This window comes from Lepisosteus oculatus, chromosome 17, assembly GCF_040954835.1.
Source record: "Lepisosteus oculatus isolate fLepOcu1 chromosome 17, fLepOcu1.hap2, whole genome shotgun sequence".
Classification (NCBI taxonomy): domain Eukaryota; kingdom Metazoa; phylum Chordata; class Actinopteri; order Semionotiformes; family Lepisosteidae; genus Lepisosteus; species Lepisosteus oculatus.
In genome coordinates this window covers 2,975,297-2,998,257 of record NC_090712.1, presented here as the reverse complement: position 1 = coordinate 2,998,257, position 22,961 = coordinate 2,975,297, and positions in this window count along the sequence as shown.

Sequence of the window (22,961 nt, the reverse complement as noted above, 5' to 3'; positions counted from 1 at the left end):
ACAGTTCTTTTTGTAAGGGAATAATAAAAAAATAAATAAAATGATTTCCCTGAAATATCATTTACAAAACACTTTTGAGTGTTCATCACATTTTTGGATTCAGAGAAAGACTGACACGAGTACAAGTACTTAGTTTGTAAAAAATCAGACCTCCTTGATTTGAGATGCACACCAAAAGCCCTCGTATCTCCGAAATCAGACCTTTCAACGACGCACTCCAAAGCAATGTCCAAAAAGATGGTTGTGCTTGTGATTTTATTGAAACAACAATGGTATTTATATGGCTGATATTTTAATAGGAACGATTTACAGATGAATTTATTTTGGACCAGCAACCTGTAACAAGTTTGTAACAGCATTGAAACATAATGATACTATAATTTCAGGCATAAAGGCATGAAGTTAAGAAATCTAAAAGAAAATCTAAAAACGAATTCAGAAGGGGAGAGATTTTCGGCCATGATTTTCAGTACAAGAGGATGCGGTGTGATATGCAAATACTGTACGTCAGTGTTTCCCAGAATTCTCGCTGTGTTTAGAGTTGTCACTGCGATAGCAATGGCTAAGCCTTGAGGTCAGATTTTTAAATAACCTCCAGCTGCCTTACAGAAATATCCTTATCCCACTAAACACTGAATTTGTAGCATTCATAGAACTACATAAATTATGTCTCCCCTTGCTGTCAGAAAAGTACATGAGCAGGCTTTTTCTTAGCAAAACTGTTTAATGTCTACTTACCTCTTCTAGGTAAATACAATGGCTACTTATAGTTCTAAAATACTGAATGTGATGTACTTCATAATTGTAAAAAAATTCATAATTGTTTAACATGTAAATTCTCCTAAAATTCCCCCAAATCTGAAATTTGACATTTTAAATTTAGCTGAAATAAAATCAGCTTTAAATAAACTGGAAATCATCTGTTTTTATGCTTTATATATTTTCCTAAATAAGAAAATTACAGTAAGTCTGTTTGGCGTGAACTGTTGTGTTTATTATAGATCAACACTTCTGTCTCTATCTGTATTATTGCCAAGCATGCTAGATTTGAACTAAAAAAACAAAAATCGAAATATGGCAGTCCTGCATTGCAATATAACAATAAAAAAACATTTCTATTATCAGGCTACAAGCATATATAAATGATTGATTCATTACATAACACAATGAATAACACCACAGTTTTTTAGTGCTAGGAAACGCGAGATTCCTTCCTGTGTTGTGTAGACAATACATTGTGCTTTATGTATTTATGTACAAGTGTGCAAGTCCACTTGTGTGCATATGTATTGCCAGCTGTTTTTCCATCACTAGGAGTACACAGTTCTATATGAGACACACATATAGAAACAGGAGGATTGAGCACCAACAGGTTTTCCCTGAAGTTGTCCTCTGTTCACTGCCTTCCAGTCCTTTTGCTACAAAAACCTGGGCTCATGACTCAGGGACTGAGTGAAAAGTGTTGTATTGTCAGCATCTGACCTTGACAGGCGTCTTGCCTGTAAAGTAGGGTTGTAACTGTACTGATGTCATTTACCATGCATACCATCCTCGAATGCCACCCTAATAAAATTAGAGATAACTATTAGGAAAAGAAATAGGACTAGATATTGTCCAAATAAGTTCTACTTGAAAGAGTATGCATGGAAGATGCAGTCTCACAGGTTTTTAAAATATTAGTTCCTGCTCACAACGTAGTCTTGAAGCAAGGCAAGCAAGCAATTTAAAATTGGGAGTTTGATTATATCCCTATGGAAATGCATTGCTGCCATCAAGGAAAAAAAATACTTTCGTGTTTTTTTAATATCTGGTATCTCATAATTACCAGAAAATATCTCTTTGTTATGAGATATTACATTATCTCACTATTATGAGAACATTTTAGCGTAATTATTACATACCACATTAATTTCTTTTCCTCGGTGGCAGCAATGCTCTTCCTTATGTTTCTTATAATGTACCAGTGTTTCTGGTACTTTAACTCAGATAAAGTTAAAACAATTAAAACCAAAAAAATAAAACCATCTTATTTACAGAAATTGTATGTATAGAAATGTTTTTCCACACAATGGAAATTTTGTCTTTCACTGGAAGAAAGGTGGATTTCAATATTACCTAACTGATCAAAAGACAAATATTTTTGGTTATTAAGTTGCAACAATATGTCATGATAAGTTGTTCTGGGGGAAAATGCAACAACGCTAGTTGTGCAATAACCTCCTTTACGTCTGTCAAAACAGGTGCCATTGAGAAGGAATGACGGGCTGTTTGTCTTACAGCAATAACACTGTGGGTAACTTGACCTAAAATACTTCAGCTTAAATACATTCCAAATCTGTTTACATCTTTTTCGTGTAGTGTGTAGATAATTAATTGTGCCCTACATTTATACATATTGTACAAGTGCCAATGGCTTCCATGCAAATTAAATATTTATGTATTCTTTTTGTTTTGGAATGCTTTTATAAAGATTTAACTCATCCACAATCCAGTAAAAATATTTTTTTGCTTTCAAAAAGACATGCTTTTTCTTTGATCAAACACCAGTAGATAGGGTTATTTTATGTAAGCACAACTAATACACAATAATGTGAACAACATATTTTTAAAAGAGTGTCCAGTTGAGACTCCTTGGATATATTTCCTTGGCTTGAGAACACAAACAATGTTCAGGATTCACCTTTGTCTGTATTATAAGGCCAAATGTGACACAATCAGTCATACACAAAAACGCAAAAACATTCCCTATAAGGTAATTGATAATGATGTATTTAATCATATTAAGAAATATGTATAGTAATTTATTTAAAGAAATCTAATGTCAGTTTGCAATGGTAAAAATGCAGTCTTGTGTTTAGAAGAATAAAGTGACCACACCATGCAGCAACTGCAATGTAAGAAAGAAACAGGAACAGGGACATAGTTTTGCCATTTTTGAAGTGATAATTGATCTTACAGAATACATTTCCGTACCAGAAGAAACATTCCAAGTAATATGTATTTTCTGTTATGATTACAACAAAAGTCAAAATGACATTTCTATGGTTAATATAAAAATAGCAATGCAGTAAAATGAGATATACCTTCAATGTTTTAAACCGCCAAAAAAACTTCCAATTCACAAAATGTTGTAGTATGATTAAATACATTAATGCAATTATCTGGGTAGAATACAGAACTCCATCCACTTCATCGGTGTCTACAGGACACAGTGTCCCATTATTGCACTGCACGGGTGTGTACACCACGTGTGACCTATATCGTGACTGGCCAGTGCTGACAAGATCCCTGTAGATCACTCCCATGCAGAGCGTTCAGTGAAAGACGTGGGAGATTTGGCCTCGCCCGCGGTGTAAAACGGGGGTCACCGGTAGAAATACTGCACAGAATAATAGTAGTACTGTACGTCTTTTAGTAGTATATCCTGTTTTAGAAGGCAAGTAATATCATTTTAAAACGCCACTCCCGTAGGTGGTCCATGCCACCCCAAATATAAACCCTGTCACACTGTACAACTTAAAAAGAATATGTGAAGAACATGATTTTCTGCTTTGACGTATGTTGCACATCTCACACTCCACATTGTAAAGTTGGAATGAGGAGGGAGATTTAGGAGAAACTTAAGGTGTTCCTGGATGGTTAACAATGCCAGGACCGCCTTCATGATTGGGAGGCCAATATATATCCTGTAAAAGGAGAAAAAAAACTTTCTGTAATGTCTGTAAAATCATTCATGACTAATGGCGCGGCTGGACTAATGACCAGTGGTGTAATGAGCATTTTGGAATCATTTGGCATAGAGAGGCCTTATATAGAAAAAAGTGATGCGAAATTATAAAAAAACTAAGCCAACAGGCAACCTGGGACATGCACTGGCAACATCTTATGAACTGACGAGTCAAAAATTCAATTGTGTCTACAGCAGAGGTCAAAGTTCACTTGCAACTGAAAAGAAGAGGCCAACAGAGAAAAGTTAATTGTACCTTTTGTGCAACATGGTGGCAGTTGTATTATGATGTTGACCTGATTTAACTAATCAGAGATGGGAAACTTCTGCATTGAAACTATTATGCCACGGGTTACAAAGACACTGACAGGAAGGACACGGAGTGGTCTGGAGATCATCGGAAAACGGTCAGGGTTTAAACACGACACGGAAGCAGACAGAGACGTCAACAACAGAACTTTCAAAATTAAACAGCTCACAAAATGTGGGAGAGATAACCTGACTTGAACACTACTGATACATCATATATATAAAAGGAAGCCTACGCATTTGAATTCTTTCTTCAAAGAATAGGAAATAACAGAATTTTTTTATGGGATAGATGCTGAAAACCCATTCCAAACAATGAAGCTAGAAAACACCACACCAAATGCTGGAATAGGGTAAACGGTTTTGTTCCATGTTTTGCAGGTCACCTTTATCTATGTTATCTTGGTGTATTTTGGTGAATTGCTATTGCAATGTAAACATACGAACATGACTTAGACCCTGATGACACCCCCAACAAAAACGGTTTTGTCTGTACTGCCGAGTTTTATGGTAAAATGTGTTTTAAAAAAACAAAAGCAACAAAATGTTGTAAGGCTCTAAAATAAAAATCTATCCAGTGAATAAGATCTCATGAGTGAGATAACTATTTTTGAAGCTTAGTAGTTATAAATTATGAAAAATTCAGTCCTCAAATATTTTATGGGTATTTTCTGTTAAAAAAACTATGACAAAAACTACATATTGTTTCATTACTTACCCCTGAGCATTTAGCCAAAATAAACATATATAATCATCTACATTTTTGTAGTCACATTTTATCTTGTAAATAAATTACTAATGAATGGCAAACTGTCACATGTCGTTCATTGGTTTTGAAAATATATGAAATATAAATTTAAAATAATGCCATTTTCATCCCGATTAAATTAGATACTTTTCATAGCATCTAATATATTAGACTATATCCTGTTTTAAGCACACTGCTAAGGAATACTGAAGTACAGATAGAAAGAAAATGGAAATTAATGAATATTATGATCTTTTAAGAAAAACAAAAATGAAACAATCAAAATGTACCATTTTAGTTAACTACAGACTTGTATGTGTATGTACAATTATTTAAAATATATATTCTATACTATATTATAGGAAATTGTTGCAATGCATAAGTGATTTAAAAAATATAAAATGTAATATTTTAATAGAAAATAACTGTCTTTTCTGCAGAGTGTATTTAATTTCTTTCTCTGCCACAATGCCATTATAATGCTGTTGAAAACTAACTAGTTGAGATCTTTTCAAAAACATGACTGAAGGCATCTTTTATAACATATATAGAAAAAATATATACATGTGCTATACCTTTATATATTATACATTCACATCCATGCATGCACTCGCAGGAAAATCATAACTGTAATGCAATAATATTGAACACTTCATATGTACATGATGTCATATTCACATATCTGTACATTAGAGCTAATACCCTGAAAGTGGGCTTAATATTTAATAAATGCAAAGACCTATATGCTGGTGGCTAAGGAAAATGAAAAGCAGAAATGTAAAAAATTCATTAAAAAATAATGCTAATATATATATTTAGTAACTGCTGTTACCTCATTAAGTATTTTAAATTAATGTATGTTTTGCAATACTCTTAAACATAATTTCTGATCAATACAGACCTAGATTTTTTGGTATATAATTTACATGGATAAATTTACAGGCCCTTTGCAAACAAATGATTCTGCAAATCTTATCAATATTAAACTGCTATGTGAGAGAATTTTATGAACTTGTATTTATTATTGCTAGTTTTCAATGTATAAATTCAATAATCAGTATTACATTTCTAAATGAACATACAATCTAGTGTTTAAGACTATTCAAATTTTACAAAAATGGTAATATGCAGTGAAACTGAAAACCGATTTGAACTAAATTATGTAAATAGAAAACTGTTTTTGAAATCTAGTAATGTTACACATATTTGCTCAAAATATGGAACTAAAATAGTTGTCTGGTAATCTACCAATAGACCTGCATTTTTAAATTAAAAAGGTTTCAAAAATAGATCACAATATTGTTGGTTTTAACATATAGTTTTGTATTTAAAGAACCTGTATTTAGCTACTTATTAAAGCCTTGCTTTGAAGCTATTTTGCCTAGGCAAAGCATCTGTAAATGAAATCAGTAATATACAGTATTTCCATGTTCTGTTGTGATTGGATTAGTTTTTGTATCCACGGGAGCACAGTGCCCTGCTGAATGCGTTTACTCTATTTTGAAACAGCTAATAGGAATGAGATATCCAAGAATGCACATTGCCTTGGTGAATATCTCCATCAACTCTTGAATTTTTTACCGAGCCAGTGTTAAAGACACAGATAAAACTACAGGTGAGTGAGAGGCAATACATTACCTGCACTTACTGTTTTTAACTGTGTCTTTTCGAAGGAACACCCAAGAAACTTCCAGCATCCACAGTCCCAAGACTCTGATGTTTTTCTCACTAGTGTGCGTGGAAAGGAAATAACTGTGTGAACAATAACTCTTCCTTCAGTTAGGCCTTTTGCTAAACTGGAATTGTATCGCCTGTGCGTCTGACTTATGAAGTAAAGCCTAACATTTTCAGTCTGATCCCACAATGTTGAGCCTGAAGTGGGAAAAAAAGCAGTTTGTAAAACATATCAAGATTCAAAGTTAAAAGGAGCATCCTGCCTGAAAATGTTGCTTTGTTCCCCCGTATCTAATGCTTGTTTTCAAAATGGAACACCTAAGAATACTGTGTTTAAGTAAGCCATTCTTCATTTTTCAATTTTCGAAGTCAGAGCTGTTCCCGAATCAGGCAAACAATGACTACTGTGTTACACAATGCATCCTGCTTTAGCTCAGCCACACATATAGCAAACATTTCAGCCCAGATACCTGCAGTATACAGCATGTGTTAAAAATGAGTGCCATACATAGATCTTTCAATTAATGTACTTACACTCTGCAATTGTATGATTTAATGCTCTGAAAACATTTCATGCAAACAATCAATCGGTCCGATTGGTTGGATTGGGAGCATGTTTAAAGATTGAAGAGCCTCCTTCCACACGCAACGATGAAGACGAGATCACGAAGCATGCGCAGGCCCGCCTCTGACGTTCCGTGAGAGCGGTAACAGTTTGCATGGATCACTGGCAGGAAGAGTCACTTCTCATTACGATTACCCAGGCCCAGGAGCTCTATTATGAGAAGAGCATCCGTTTTTCGATGAAGCCAACGTCAGCCAAACCCAAACTATTTTGAGCATTAGCCTTCCTTTACTTAACGTTCAGCTTTCTGTAGGACATGCAAGTCACAGGTTCTGGGGTAAATAATATTGCAGTTTTTGTAATTATTTGATTTGGGTTGATAGTGCTGTTTTTTCCTTGTGTGCTTCCTAGTTGCCGCCATTATTGAAATGACTGGGTTGAGGATTGCGATGGTTTATCAGCACTGATTAAAACAGTGTCTTGACGTTCTTAAGGGCCTTAGAAACAGACCTTACCTTTAAAGATCTCTAGTTGTATTATTATCAATTTCAGTATTATTTTAATAATTTTTCATACTTTCAAATTTGCGTATTTGATGTCTAACATTTGTTATTATTCCATAAACAAGTAGAAAAACGTTCCAAAACGTAATTTTCTGCCAAGCTTAAATAACTGTCTGTAATGTGTGATTAATACATTAATACTAAGCTTTTTAATTAAAAAATATTGCTTAACTTCTCAACAGATAGCATAAGTTCCCTTTCACAATCCATATTACTGAGAGTTTAATTTAGGAAGTAATACTTTAGACAACAACAACAACAATGATTTAAAATTTAAAAAATCTGCACCACATTATTTGTTTAAATATGTTTTTAAAGCTTTTAAGTTGGCTCATAAAAGAAAATGGATCTCTGCCCCCAGAATAAATTGTATTTGTGTGAATGTTTTATACTTGTAATAAAAAATGTTCTACAGTACTTGATCGTAGCAAGCAGAGAGTTCGTTGTGAGAGTTAAAAGTATCTGGTTTTAAATAATTTAAGCAAATAGCATAAACAGATGGGTGTTTTAATTTTCATATTACTGTGGACAAAAACATAATAGAAACAACTCTAGATAAACATGTCAACTTACATTAAGAATTTTCAAATCCAAATTAAACAGGAAACTAAACAATGACCAAGAATATCTCTCTGACACACCATTCTGCCCTAAAATATTACTGCAACCAAAGACAGACAGAACAGCCTTGTCAAAAAATCCACAAGCTCTTGAAAGAGTTAAAACTGTTCACATAAAAAGAAAAACTTAGCAAAATCTTAAGGAAGCTAGTTTTACTGATTTCATTGAACAAACTGGGGCAAAGCAGAGATGATCACTCATGTACACTGAACTCAGATTTTCAGTCTTCAAACTTTAAACTGTAGCTTACATGTCAATGGCTAGATTTTCAATGTGCCAAAAGGTTGTTGTGAAAAAAACTGGTGTACTGAGGTCTGATCTGTCACAACCTGCCTACTGCTGAGTGACTATGACAGAACTATGAATTTGTCAACTCACAGATCAAATGTAAACGAAAACTGAATGATAGTGCCTGCAATGTGACATTAACTGGGAATGGCATATTTTGAACAAAAAAAGACATCAAATGTCATTCGCTATATAACACACAGTATAGATTTTACAAAATAAGTCAGATGACATCCTTTGATATTGCCAACACGACGTATTGGTCAGGAGTGGACTTCATTCTGCTTGCTCTGACTTCAGAATGACTTGTCTCCCCAAAATCCTTGTAAACAAAAGCAGAATAATTATTTTTTTAACTTTTAGACATTCCAATGACATTTTATTGGAACTGTTTAGGAATCTCATCTGTGTGTGAAGGAATGATAATTCAGTCTAGCTGTCAGCTTTCTCTAATTTGTACTAAGGAGTTTAGTTTTGCTGGATATGAGTCTTAGATATTGTATTGATCTAAGACAGAGAGGGAGAGGACATTTGCCATCTAGTTAAAACAGATAGCAAAAGACAGCAGGAAACACTTAGACAATGAGATCACCACAGCTCTGTGAACACTACGCACGAGGAGATCTGTTTTTGCTTTTCATCTCCTAAACCTTCAGGAAAAAGATTTTACTTTACTTCAAAGCCAGCCCAGCTAGTTTGTCAGGAGTGACCTCCAACCTCTGTGAACCATTAAACTTTCACTTGACAATATAAATAACCTTTGTTTAGTGGTGATGGATCTGAATGTAGTTCACATTACACAATGAATCACTATGTGCGATGATTCAATATGGTGTGAGATGAACAAACGCTAGCAAGGTGTATATGAATTTGTTTGCAGAAAAATCTAATCAAATATTCTAAACAAAAGCATTTTCCAAGCAAGATGTAAAATAGGTCACTGTGCCACAGTGAAAAAAATACAGCATATTTACATTCTTGTGGTTATATAACAATGGATGTCTTTTCCTGTTTGTTTTAAAGTGTATTTTTTTCATTAGATGCTAATTTGTGCAGAGAGACTCAAATAATCACACATTCAGGTCTTGTCTCTCTGTCTTTCCTGTCTCTTCTGCCCTTTACACTGCGCCTCTTTACTGACTGTGTTTGAGACAGAGATCTGTACCTGACACACGTTGAACACAGTTCCGTCAGTGCTGTTCCCTGAGTATATCTCCTGCATCACCACACCAAGATTTCAACAGTGATCAAAGATTATGAGGGAATGCTGCAATTACAGAAAAGTCTTGAGCTGCATTTCTTGACCTGCTTTGTTTTTTCTTAGAGCACAGGAGCTTTAAAGATGATTTTAAAGGAATCATACTTCCACAAAAACTATTTTACTTTCCCCATAAAACTTTATATCCTCATTGTCCTGTGAATCAATTTAGGGATGGAAGAAATACTAGAAATGAACACAAAATAATTTATTTGACTCATTTTACACAACTATTTCTTCTAGCAAAATACACCTGAGAGGAAAATCACTGGCACAATGATCTGATAAAGACGTTGAGATTGTTTAAGCGGCTATATCTGTAGCATTGCTACAAATATATCTTTATTCCTGTTTATATTTATACCTTTTTAGCATTTATCTGAATAAAAGTGCAAAAACATGCCTTTTTCGGTTTAAGATGCCTTGATTCATATAGTAGGTCGCATTTTAAAACTTCAAAGGGGAAAAACACAACAGGACATATGAAAACACTTGTTTGGATCTGTTTTATGGCACACCTGCTTCATCTTGGATGAGGCTGAAGAATTAAATTATTTGTGGGGAATTTAGTTTTTGGTTTACTGGAGCTGTTGGGGAAAAACAAAGGGGTTTCTGTAATCTTGAACTATATTAAAAGCTTTAAGCAGGTTTTCTAATTGTTGGTCTGTCGGCCTTGTAACAAAGGACACCCCTGCTTTATCTTTTCTTCATTCAAAAGGATCACACACATTCAAAGTCATCCTTCACTTGGTGGTCCAGGGAGAGGAAAGAAAATGGCTTAAACATTAGCGTACAGATGGGATGTTAATGCAATGTAGATAGATTTACAGCCAGAATGCTAAGCCCTGCGCCTCATTTTATGACAAGCACTGTACAGGTAAGCAGCCAGTCAGCAAACTGTGGATTTAGTACAGTACCTTCTTTTCCCTTAAGCTAAGAGTAAACATGCTATTGATCTCTACATTTCTACCTGGAGCATCTAGTAATGTGCTGGTAATTATTTAAGATTTCCAGTGTATATTTATCTGCATCATGTATACTGCAGCCCCGGATGTGATATATTCTTACTATATATACATTTTATTATATCTACATAATGGTTTGAGCATTCAATCAACAGCTTTTCATGAGAAGTCTTTTGGATATCAACAGCTTCAAAGTAGAGGTTTCAAGTGTTCTCTTCCTCAATAGCAGTAAATCATCTTGTAAAGGAAATAAAGAATCTGTTTTCCTTTTTGGCAACAACTGTTCTATAGCGTATATCTCTCTGATGATTAAAAACAACCTGTTTCTTTTTGCAACTAACATAAAAACACCCATTGATTACAGAGACTGTTCTTTTCCTGAGGAAAAGGCAAACAGTACAGTACAGTACAGTATGTGGCTCATATCTAAGGAAATGTAAAAATCCACACCTATCTCCACTAGACTATCAGAGCATTACAGGCTCAAACAGCATCTCAGTAAAAATCAACTGAAAACAACCTTTTGCCAAGTTTTCATTTAATTCGTTATCTGAAATACGTTGCAATAGAAAATATGAACAGAGTTTAATTTAACGTGTGTTGTTTCTATATAACATTTAATATTAATAAGACATTGATCTCAAACTAATCCTAAATCAGATATGAGGACCAATGTTTGACAATTCATCAGTTTCAGCTAACAGTAGATCTGGATTCCTTGGACCTGGCTACTAATCTTTTGTGTTTTAGTTCACAGAGTTGGGCAAGACACCATCATTACTGCACTTGAACTGAGCCACAGCACTCAGGAACTTTGGAACTGCAACACCAACATTTAGAGAAGTAAAATAACATGAAAACTCACCCTTTCAAAAGCTCTATAACAACAGGCAGAGCACTGAGAAGGTGTTTGGCCACTGTCTGCATGGCTACACCATTCAGAAAAATAACCCCAGTGGTAAGTAACAGGCCATTAGCAGGCGACGGTCATGATCTTAAGATACTGAGTATTGAAAGTACAATGCAGTGTGTACACACATTTTCCCAAAAAACAGTGCTGTCTGCTCACATACTAGCTTTAACATGTCCGGTTAAATTATAAAATAACACTGAACCTTTTTTTTTATAAACGATACATCTGTTATTGACAAAATGTCAAAATACCTTTGTCTTGAATGTACAGCTTGCATGATTTAGTGAAACTGAAACTTAGAAGTAGGCTGGGTGCATGTTGGGCTTTGCAGTTTCATATACCAATGAATAGCCTGGCTCACTGGGGACTAGATGTACAGACTTCAAACCTTCCTGACCTCTGATACACATTTTCACAGAGCTTCAAGCTATGCAAATGCCTCTTAACTCTTTTCTGAAAAGACAACACATTCCAATACTAAATTAAAATGTAATCTTGTATATTCTGTTTTCTTATTTGCATTGCATTGATAGCATATACAGTATATGCATGTATCTCACGCTTGAATCTTATGCTTTACACCTAAATATATATTGTATGGTTTTTGCTATTTATATTACACTGATTGTACGCATCTGTTAAATCCACTGAATGTATTATACACTTTTTTATTGTCTCAGTGAGGCCAAAGGAATATTCCTTTGGTGGATAGGTGGATAATAGATTCTGATTTTTAATGTGTCACAGAAGACATTTATTATTTGTTGAAACTCCATCTAAAATAGATCTGATATTGTCATTTTTTATTGTCATAGGGAATTACGGGACACTACATTTTCGTCAGAATTGTGGTCATTCAGCTCCTCTGGCTGAAAACAGAACAATAACAATTCAATCTGTGGTCACTCATAGGTTCACTGGCATGGCTCTCTGTCAGGTGCCTCTACAAATCAACCCTCTCTGTGTTATATTATACAGTTTTACATGGTCTGTTGCTTTGACACATTTTGCTCATTTTAGCATGCACAGGGTTTTGGGTATTTTTGCTACTTTTTTATGTTTCACCACAGTCTGTTTGATCGGACATGTTTCATTTAATTAAACAGTAGCTTCTGACGGAGACTCCTTGGCCATCTGTGAGCATCGTCCTGTGGCTTGGGGTTACTCTGACGGATCATCGGAAATAACTCTCCGGCATCGCGGAGCAGCGTCAGGATGCTTGGGCACACGTCACACACAAAATGGCGCTAACCATACAAACATTTTGAGCCAAAAATAATTCAACCTCCACAACGTTCAAAACACATCTTGAAACCACATAATTACCACAGCCTACAAGGATCAGCTTGTGTGATGCAGCAAATACACCTTCTTGGCTTTTTATCCCTTTCTTCTCCTGTTACAGGAACGCAGCAAAGCTGAAAGGTGTCATTTTGGCTCATGAGTACAAGTGGGGTGATACACTGAAAGATTGTCCAGCTAAACGAAAGCGTTATTCTCGTGCATCGGTCTCTGCAAGCAAATCACAGCTAGGGCTGTATTCAAAAGCAAACAGGCTGCTGTAAAAAAACAAATATACTGTTGCTGGGGGCAACCAGAGTTGATCCCAAGCCTAAGAAATGGATGCCTGAGTAAGAAAGAGGGACTGAGTGGACACTTTAAGAAAAACAAAATGCACATAGGTGAAAAGCCGGACTTTAAGGAGAGGCTCCTCGGGCAAATGCAAACAATGTGGCTGTATCCCTCAGGCATGTTTGATGGCTTGTGAAGTAATCAACCTAACGAGGGGGTGTGGCCAGCCCGCACTGACCCCCAACAGGGGAGGGGTGAGGAGGTTAAGCAAACAACTGTCGTCCTGACAGTAATCCTCTTGCGCCAGTAGATTCTGAGTCAGAGTGCAGAGGGGAGCCCTTCATCTACAGCTAAACCAACAGTTCATGTGAGGGAAATTGCTCTGATCAAAGAATAACAGTTTTCCTTAGGAGGCTATGACCTGCATTAGGGCTGCCCAGCTGCCGTGACGCAAATAACCCGGCTTGGGTATTCCTGATCTTGTCATGCTGTATTTACCACACGTCAATCTGTCTGGGGAACAATAATAATGAAGTTCATGTGTGCCCGTTTTCCTTTTTTCAGAAAGTAAAAAAATTCCCATGAACTCCTTGTTTTTACACAGCAGCACGCTACACGTTTTGTGCCCACAGCTGCAGTAGGAAGGTACAGAAGGGAAAGGTCTAAAATAGATATTACGCTGATAAATGTCTCTCAGAAAAAGAACACATCCGGAATTGCATGAGGAATGAAGCTGCCGACTCCCTGGCAGTTTCAGGGGTGGAGAAGAAGATGCTTCTAATGTCCTAATTAGGGTTCAAATCACAAGAGGTGTGATACAAGTGAAAGTGCCTCAACAGCAGCTCTCCACAGGCACGGGAGAGCTCTGCCGGAGAAGCAGGGCAGGCCAGCGAGAGTCCGCCTGGCGCAGGACAGCACGTGACTCCCAGCCGGATGTTTACACCACAGCCGCTCTGGTCCCATGCTCCGGTTCCCCAACTCCAGAGCTGTCCGTGGTTCCCTCCCCCCCTTTTTGTTTTCCTTCCCATTGCAGGATGTCACCTTAAATCGGGGCTCCTGGAAGTCTCTTCGGACATCCGTCACAAAAAAACGGACAGGTCTTCATACTGTGGATTAAATCACCTTGGGATGTCTCAGAGCTGGAGACTTAACAGATCAACCTGATCTCATTTCTATTAAAAATTAAAGCTCTTCATAAAAATATCCCGATCATGCTCACTCAGCCAGTTCGATTACATTTTTTATCTGCGATCAAGGGGTTTTATGCCGGTGATGCGTGCTTTACAATATTGCATTACGAAGGACACCTTGTGGTGGATACATTATGAATTTTTAAATGTGATGCACTGTTTGCCCATAGGGGCAAATAAAGACTATTTGATCTAGATACCATTACTGCCGATATCAGGTAACTTATTTCACTCATGTGCTGTACCTTTATTTTATTCTGCATAATAATTCAAAATGCAAGGTGCATAGTAATTTAGTTGATTAAATTTATAGTACATTTTGATTCCACTGAAAACAGGCCAGTGAATGCCTTACTAAATAATTCAGAATTAAAAAAAAAAACACAGCACCTGTCACTGAACATGTGGGAGGGCTTGAGCTAAAATCCCATTTTTAATGTAAGCTCTTAACATTTTCTTTATGGTACACATACAGTATATCCATTTTAATGGATATCCAGACCAAGGGAAACCAAAACACCGGTGAATTAATCACCTTTCAGCAGAAGAATCACAAGTATTTACATATTTATAAGAATAAAATAACAACAAAAGAGAGCTACAGTCCATGCCACTGACCCACAGTCAGCAATGTGAGCAGGAGACAGAGGAGATTTCTATAGCCAGTAATGCGCAGGGTATAGCTACCCACTCAACCAATGAAACATTTAAGATGTTGACCCAGCAGCTACAGTATTACCTCTACACTGCCAGCTGATTGGTTCTCTCATGTTTATGGTTTCATGAAAAGGAGTAGGTTGTCACATGCAATTATGGCATTAAAAAGGCACAAAAAGATGGAGTTTATCCAGGTTCGTATTTTAAGTCATTAAAATGAACACAGATATAGTTTTTATTAGGGATCTTTCAATGTTTTTCACCAGTTCACTTTTACAAGTAAATCAATGCATTCTTTTTTTAATGGAATGTCTGATTGTTTTGTATGCATATAATATACATCCAACCATATATCCTGACGGTTACCTGTCAGCTGAATATTTACTACAACTACTCAAGTGTAAAATCAGAGAAACAAGATTAAAAACACTAAACCATTTTGCAAAGCTTATTTTGTATGGTGATTTTTTATTATTTTTCTTTGGTATTGCAAAGTGCGGAACATATATTTTACATATATTTTTATTCAGGGCTATATTTGAGTGAAATAGCCATGTAAATCTACTGGCGCAAGAGTCTTGTTAAACAAACAGTAAAGTATTTTGAATTTTAGGGGATAAATACATTTAAATCTATTTTTTGTTTACACGTCTGGATTTGTAGGTGAAGCTCAAAGAATTCAGAGTTCCATGCTGGGGTTGAAATATATATTTCCAGTTCTTTGAATAATAGGGCACAAAAGAATGTTACTGATCCAGACTATGGAATCTGTACACAATTATTATACATCTGTACACAAAACCTAACCTGAATTTGTACTCAGATGAAACGGTCTGTAACCGTACAAACACTGATACTAAAATGCGCTGCCATCAGATGTAGAAGAAAGTACATGTCTCACTGAACATGTAGATAGTAATGTCTTTATACCAACAGACCACTTCCATTAGATGAACATCTAGATCTCTTGATGAAGGCTTCATAATCGTAGCTGTGCCAGGTTTTTAAACTACAAGAACACATTTTTTTTTTGCTGCTGAATGTTAGATAAAGGTGAAATTCATAACTTTTCCATAAACGGCAAACTGACTGAGTGTGGACAGATAGTGATGTTGTAGCTTTACACTCAACAATCTATGCTTAACCACTATTAGCACCTACAGTAAATAAGGGTAGATGTGATCACATCACTGTGATGGGGTGATGTACAATAAATTGTGATGCACACAATCAAGTTGTATTTATATACATACAGTGATATACAGAGTGTATATACACAACTAACACTTCATTGCAATACATAGTATTTAGAATTCGTTTTTTGAAAGACTCAAAGTACTATATACTACTACAGGCATAAAACACTTAATCAAAAGTAATAAAATAAATAGCAAATGTAATAAAATTAAGTTAAGGAAGACTAAATTACACATAAAAAAGTACTTTACTGCAAATTAGGTCTTCGGGTGAGTTTTTAAAATGTCCACAATCACAGATTTCGCAATGGATTTGGACATTAAGTTCCACAATTCATAAAGAAAAAGCTCTATCGCCCATTGCGTGGAGTGTGGTATTAAGTAGAATACGAAGACCTGAATCAGCAGATCTCAGCTTAAGAGCTAGAGTGGACTCATGCAAGTCCTTAAGCTAAGCTACATACAGTACATAGAAATACAGAAGTAAATACGAAATCCGTGCACTGTACCAGTAAATGAAAACAAAAATAATTAAAATTTCCTGATTTCATTTTACATCTAATATGCTAAGATTAAGTTTAAGCATCAAAAGACTACTAATTCATTAGAAAATAATATACACCTGCATTGCAAATAATTTGTGCCTGCAGCTCTCAAGGAGGATCTTAAAGACAACAAAAAGACCTCTTGTCACAAAAGCAGCACTTAGAAAAGAGTACTAAGAGGTACTGTAATATCAGACCAAAAGAAAGATGGGAGATTAATGTGTCTCTCATTTTAAAGCCAGTCTGTTGCTTTAAACCATTTGTAACAGGGTCAGACTGAGGTGCATCTAGCAAATCTCTGCTTGAGCTGTCAATTAAGCTGTAATTATTATTTCATATAATGATTATTTCCTATTTTTGTCAAACTGCTGTAGGCTTATGCACTACAAGCAGACCTGTAAGCTTATTATTCTTCAATGCAAAAAGGAAATGGGCATTATTTCCGACTCCTTTATAGCTGAATGATTTAGGTGAGTACACCTTCACAAAATGTATATTTATACAGCATTTCGCTTTGTTCTCTGTGTGAGGTGGAGGCATAGAGCAGTAAGCCATCAGTGAGGACAGAAAGGATTAAAAATGTCATTTAGCCAGTCAGTCCATGCCGTTTCCTGAAGTGGACGTGTAATTTGGTCATGAGGGTGTGTATACGTTGTTTATGTATACTTACAGGAGCCATTGCATGTATACTTCTGCACAGCACTAACAGCAGATCTGTACACGGAGCCTTACTTCTTGTTGCCTTGAAGCCTGGAGAACAAAAAATAAATATATATATACAGTATAGATAGAAAAATAAGGAACACTTGAAGAGAGTCTTTGCTGGGTGTAGTTAATTAGGGTATGGATCTCCATTAGTTCCTATTCGAAAACAGCAACAATATTAATAAGAAAACTGTCTTGGGCAGATTTTGCCTTGTTGTTTCACATCATATACTTTAGATGAGGTACTGTAACCATTCATTGAATATGAACTGCAGAGCTGAAGTGGTTGTGTATCCGAGATAGTAAAAAAATACTGTACAGTACAGTATATGTATTTTGAAAAAGTTTAACAGAACCAGATGCCTGCATTCTCTATAAATACCTAACCAATGATTTAGTTAAAATCATTTACCTCTGACTAGTAATTATTTGAAAATTGTCTAAAAATAAAAAGGCAAAAGTTCTATTTAATGAGCATACTGTACCTGGAAATTTAAACGACACAAAAACCACAGCAGTCTGCTTTTGTTTTAGCAAATACGTTTCATCCAGTTTACTTTAATAAAAACCTTTTCTCCTTTCATCATATTGCATAAATTAATCTGATTATTTCAGAAAATTCAGCCTAAAGAGGTTACACGGTTTTTCTCTTGCTTTTCTGTTGCATTCTTAGAGAGACTTGCACTGAACATCACTAATTCTGGCCAATCATGTAATTGCCAACTTGAGATTTCTGCAGAGTTTTATATATTAATTTAGTTTTCTCATATGGTTTCAATTGAGACATCCATGTCCCATGCTGCACGTATTATTGTCAAAGCACGCTGTTCATTGTTAATACATTCTGTGAACACTTTTGATGGTCTGCTTGTCTCAGATGAGTTTCCATTTGCTAATATCTACCTAAACACATACTGTAGTAGGACCCATTTCCAGTCCCAGTACCATCTCAGGACAGTTGTCCACAAGCTTCTGTGCCAAAATCTCATTCTTCTGTCAGCAGTCTGTTTTGTGTTTGCTTTGAAAAACTGCTGTGTGCACTTGGTGTTGAAAATTTTCTTTATGAACTCATTATAAGTTATAAGTGAGGCAGGACCTGCACTAACCCAGCGAAATAACTAAAAAACTGAGTGGTCACTCGTATGCTTAAAAACTCAGATTGTTAGCCTGGCAGCAGGAAAGGAAGCAGTTTTTTTTTAAATAGTGGCTAATACAGACAATCTTTTCATTTAGTCTTGAAATAAGAAAACTATTCTGAATGTTTACCACAGTAAGCTTATAATATATTTTATGCATGTATGCCATATCTGCACTGTACATGGATTTTGCTTTGCCTTGTTTTTATACAGTGTGTGTCAAGGTTCACCTTGAGCCATGTTCTTCACACTGCACTACGATTCCACAATTCCACAAAAGAAAGCCTTATTATTTTCCAAAATGAAATTATAGGTCAGTGTTAAAAAAGTGACCATTTATTTTGTTTTATGATTTTTTTTGTTTAATGGCTTAACTTTAATTGTATTATGTAGCACTTAAGACATTTTGTAAAGTATCAGTTTATAAAATATAACTATTCTAGAGGTGTTTGTCCGAACACGTCTGTTGGCATCAATCATATTTATGTGTATTCAGTGGAAAATATTACATCTTTACAGAGTGTTAACAATTTCCATCACTCTCACACAACCATGGCTGTTTAATAGTTTAGTTGTAGTCAAAGAAGCAAATTAAAAACAACTTTGCTGATGATGTTTAATTATGTGGAAACACTAAAGACTGTGGTATCCTTCGTCATACTGGATCTACGATCATAACCATTACAAGAAATGAACATGATATTGACCACAGTGTTGTTATATTTAGAATAAGAAAGTATGAAATATAAATTAAGTATTTTTATTTTAATAAGTCAATTTACAGTGGAGTCTGTAAATGAAGACACTATGAAACATATAGGTTGACTCCAGTTTTCTATAGAATAAAGCCTGCAAACAGTGACGTGCTTTCTTTAAACTTGAGGCCTTCATACAGGTGTTGACGGCGTTTTCAGATCCTCTCCCCCCTGGCGTAGGCAAGATGACAAACGAGCATCCTCAGTTCCAGACACAAAACTGTGAGATTTCCCCTAAATGCCTTATTAGTATCTGAACTCATAAGCAACAGATTAAAGAGCTGGGTACTGCACATAAAAAACTAAGACAAATTAACCGACTGCAGCCCCCCCCCCAGGCTAAAACGGAATTAGAGTACAAAGCCAAAAATATCCGAACTAAACAAATGGTATGTCTGAGCCCGCAGTTCACGACAGCTATTTAGTTCAGTGACACAGAAAAATACAAAACCAAAACACAAACCACCTCAAAATAACAAAGACCGATTTTTAAATATCGCAGACAATAATAATTCAGAATGGGCTCAGAGATAAATCTCCCACAGCAACCCTCACCACTCTCATTCCCGAAACGGCATCCTTTTAGCTCTTTGAAATTAAAATAATAAAGCTCCTTTTGCACTAGAATGAACAGACGATTCTTCAGAGCACCCGCACAATTGAAATGTATGTTTTCAAAAGTATATACGGTTAGACATGTTTGTGTTATTGTCGTATTAAATATTTAATTAACTTTAATAGGTCTCACTACAAAAACAAAGAGCAGCTAATTGAAAGTCGCTGTGGTTTCTTCCTGGGCTGGTCTGAAAATAGGGTCCGACAAATATCACACGTGTGAAACTGATCACAAACAAATATAGGCATGGTCTTCACGGCTTCAAATAAAGATTTTTCTTAAATTTAAATTATGCATTTTTTTCCTTTCACACTAAGGCCCAGCTTTATTCCAGGAAAGTGTTTTTACTGTGAATTTGTCCTATACGATCGGCATCTTCCTTAAGACATCCATGTATGGATGTATTCTGGTTCATTTTTAATATTTTTCCTCTCAATTATCTGTTAAACACCCTCTCATTTTTATTGCTTGGCAAGTGTGCACTCACATGTATGAGACCTGTATGCACCTACAGCACGGAGAAAATGAGGCAGTACAGTATATAGAGACATTTCACCTGCACAACGCCTGCGGGCGTCAGAAGGCACACGGGCGCTCTATTTCCGGGAGACTGGGAGAGAGTCCCAAACATATAAAATATGTTAACACTTTTTATCTGTGAGAAAAAAAAACTAATCGGAGTCCGGAAACACACTTATTCTGCGCTAGTTCGTTTAAAATGAAGTTCTGGATAGCTGAAAACGTTTGTGCCAAAACACTGTCGCTCGACCACCCACTTGTTGGGTAGGAAAAAGAAATACTCGCTTCTCTGATTTTTTCAAATGAAACTGCTTTCTTAGAAATTAATAAGTACAGTTACAAGTCAATTCTTTCATTACCTTTGGTAAGCCTCGCACAAAAATGTTCAACTTTATTGTGTTATGCAGTACTGCATCCCGAATCACGTCAACAGCGAAAATAATAAAAATGATATATTTTTTTAATATGGAAAGGTAATCAATCCGGTATTCACAAACACGAATTGTACTGCACTTTGTTGCTATGAATCTAATTATTTCACGTCAGTACTCTTACCGGGTACTGTCAACTTTAGCGTTACTAGAAAAACAAAAATGAAAAATAACATTGATGAAAAATTAAGTCACTTCGGACCAATTACCTTATTCACGCGACAAGAAAAGTTAAAGTTAAAGAAGAGTTAAAAGTTACTGTACCTCCAGCATTATCCGCTTGCAAACATTTTGTAACTTTAAAATGTCTGACATCATTTTCATTTAAATAGGCCTTATACTTGTACAGGGAATAGAACTCTCTTTGATCAGAATTCGCAAAATATTCATATGAATTCTACAAAAAATAATGAAATATTGTGAATATTTAAGATACTGTACTTCTCACCCTTTTTTGCCTTTGGCTATTATTTTCGCCCAAATAACTCCTTTTTTTCTCTACATCTGTGAAGGCTACAATGTCCAGTTCAACTCTTTAGCGTGTTAGGGTAGTTGACCGGCTTGGTTATTTATTCTTATTTCAAAGTTTGGAACAAACTCATCTGGAATCAGCTAAACAGCCCCTACACAAGCCACAACAAGAATCTAGAGCTTTCGTTCGGTGAAGGGAAACTTTCTTAAACCACCAATTCACAGTCTGGCAAGTTTTAGAAGTATTTTTATACCTCAAATGGCTGAAGACTGATATTCATAAATAAATCCTGATATTCACCAATTGAAATATTTTGCTTAAACATAAGAAAGAAAAATACAGTTTGAGTAAAAACGAACTATGGACAAAGACATGGGTTTTCTGCTTTAAGGAACATATTCATGTACATATGGCATATGATTTAAAAATTCAGTTTCCTCAAAATCAATAATGACCACTATGTAGAACTACTGTATATTTTTGCGAACCAAAATTGAATTCTAAATTTAATCAGTTTCTTGAAAGAGAGGACAATTAACGTTCTTTTACTGTGTAACAGAAAAGTCAGAATAAAGATATCCTTCATGCTCAACTGCTAGAAAGATGAGACTTATACTGTACTGTAAAACACTATACATTCAACATTGGTAAGTATTGGCTACTAATAGGACATCTGTAAACTATAAGAAAATCAGGATACAAGATTTATTCAAAAATTAAGGAATGGAACTAAAAAGTCAAGCGCTGATGAAAAATGTCTCCCCCCCCCTTCCCTAATCAGTCACATTGCAGACAAAAAAGTCTAGCTATTTCCCTTAAATATTACACAGGCATTTCCAGGAGAGATTGTGAGTCCCAGATTGTTCTTATTGTGCAGCCCCCACTACATTTGGATTAATAAAAGGCAGATAAGCATGAGCCACACTTAATGTATGTGGTGTGAGAGTGTGAATGTTTATACAAGGAATTTATACTCTGTCTATGATAAGATATAGCCATTGACCGAAGTATAAGAGCCTGCTAAAAAAAAAACTGGCATTGGTAACATGCAGAATCATATCCTGGACAAATAGCACAAGAATCAGAGATTAAAACCCATCAGGAAAAAGATGATTTTACTCCACACTTTTGAACAGGCACAAGTGCTTGCACTCCTCAGTATTTATTATGTGTGAAGTGTCTGTCTGCCTGCCTCATGGATTGGCTCTATCCCAGTGCTGCCTAAAGCCGTCCGAATAACTTCTAACTATCAGGCACTCCTGCCATCAGCAGGGATCTGGATCGGAGATTCATCATTGAAAGAATCATTCTCGCTGGTGAATTCACTTGCCTGTATAACTGTAGTGATGTGAACATTATAGACCTACCTGACAATACAGATAGAACATGCGATTGATTTTCACTGCATTGCAATCACAGAGCCATTTCTGCCTGAGCCGCCTTACTACTACTACTGAGGAGAGGAAAGCCTGTCCAGGAAAGTTTACTGCCCTGTGATCCTGCCTCCTACCATATTCTCAGGATTTCTGTTTTCCG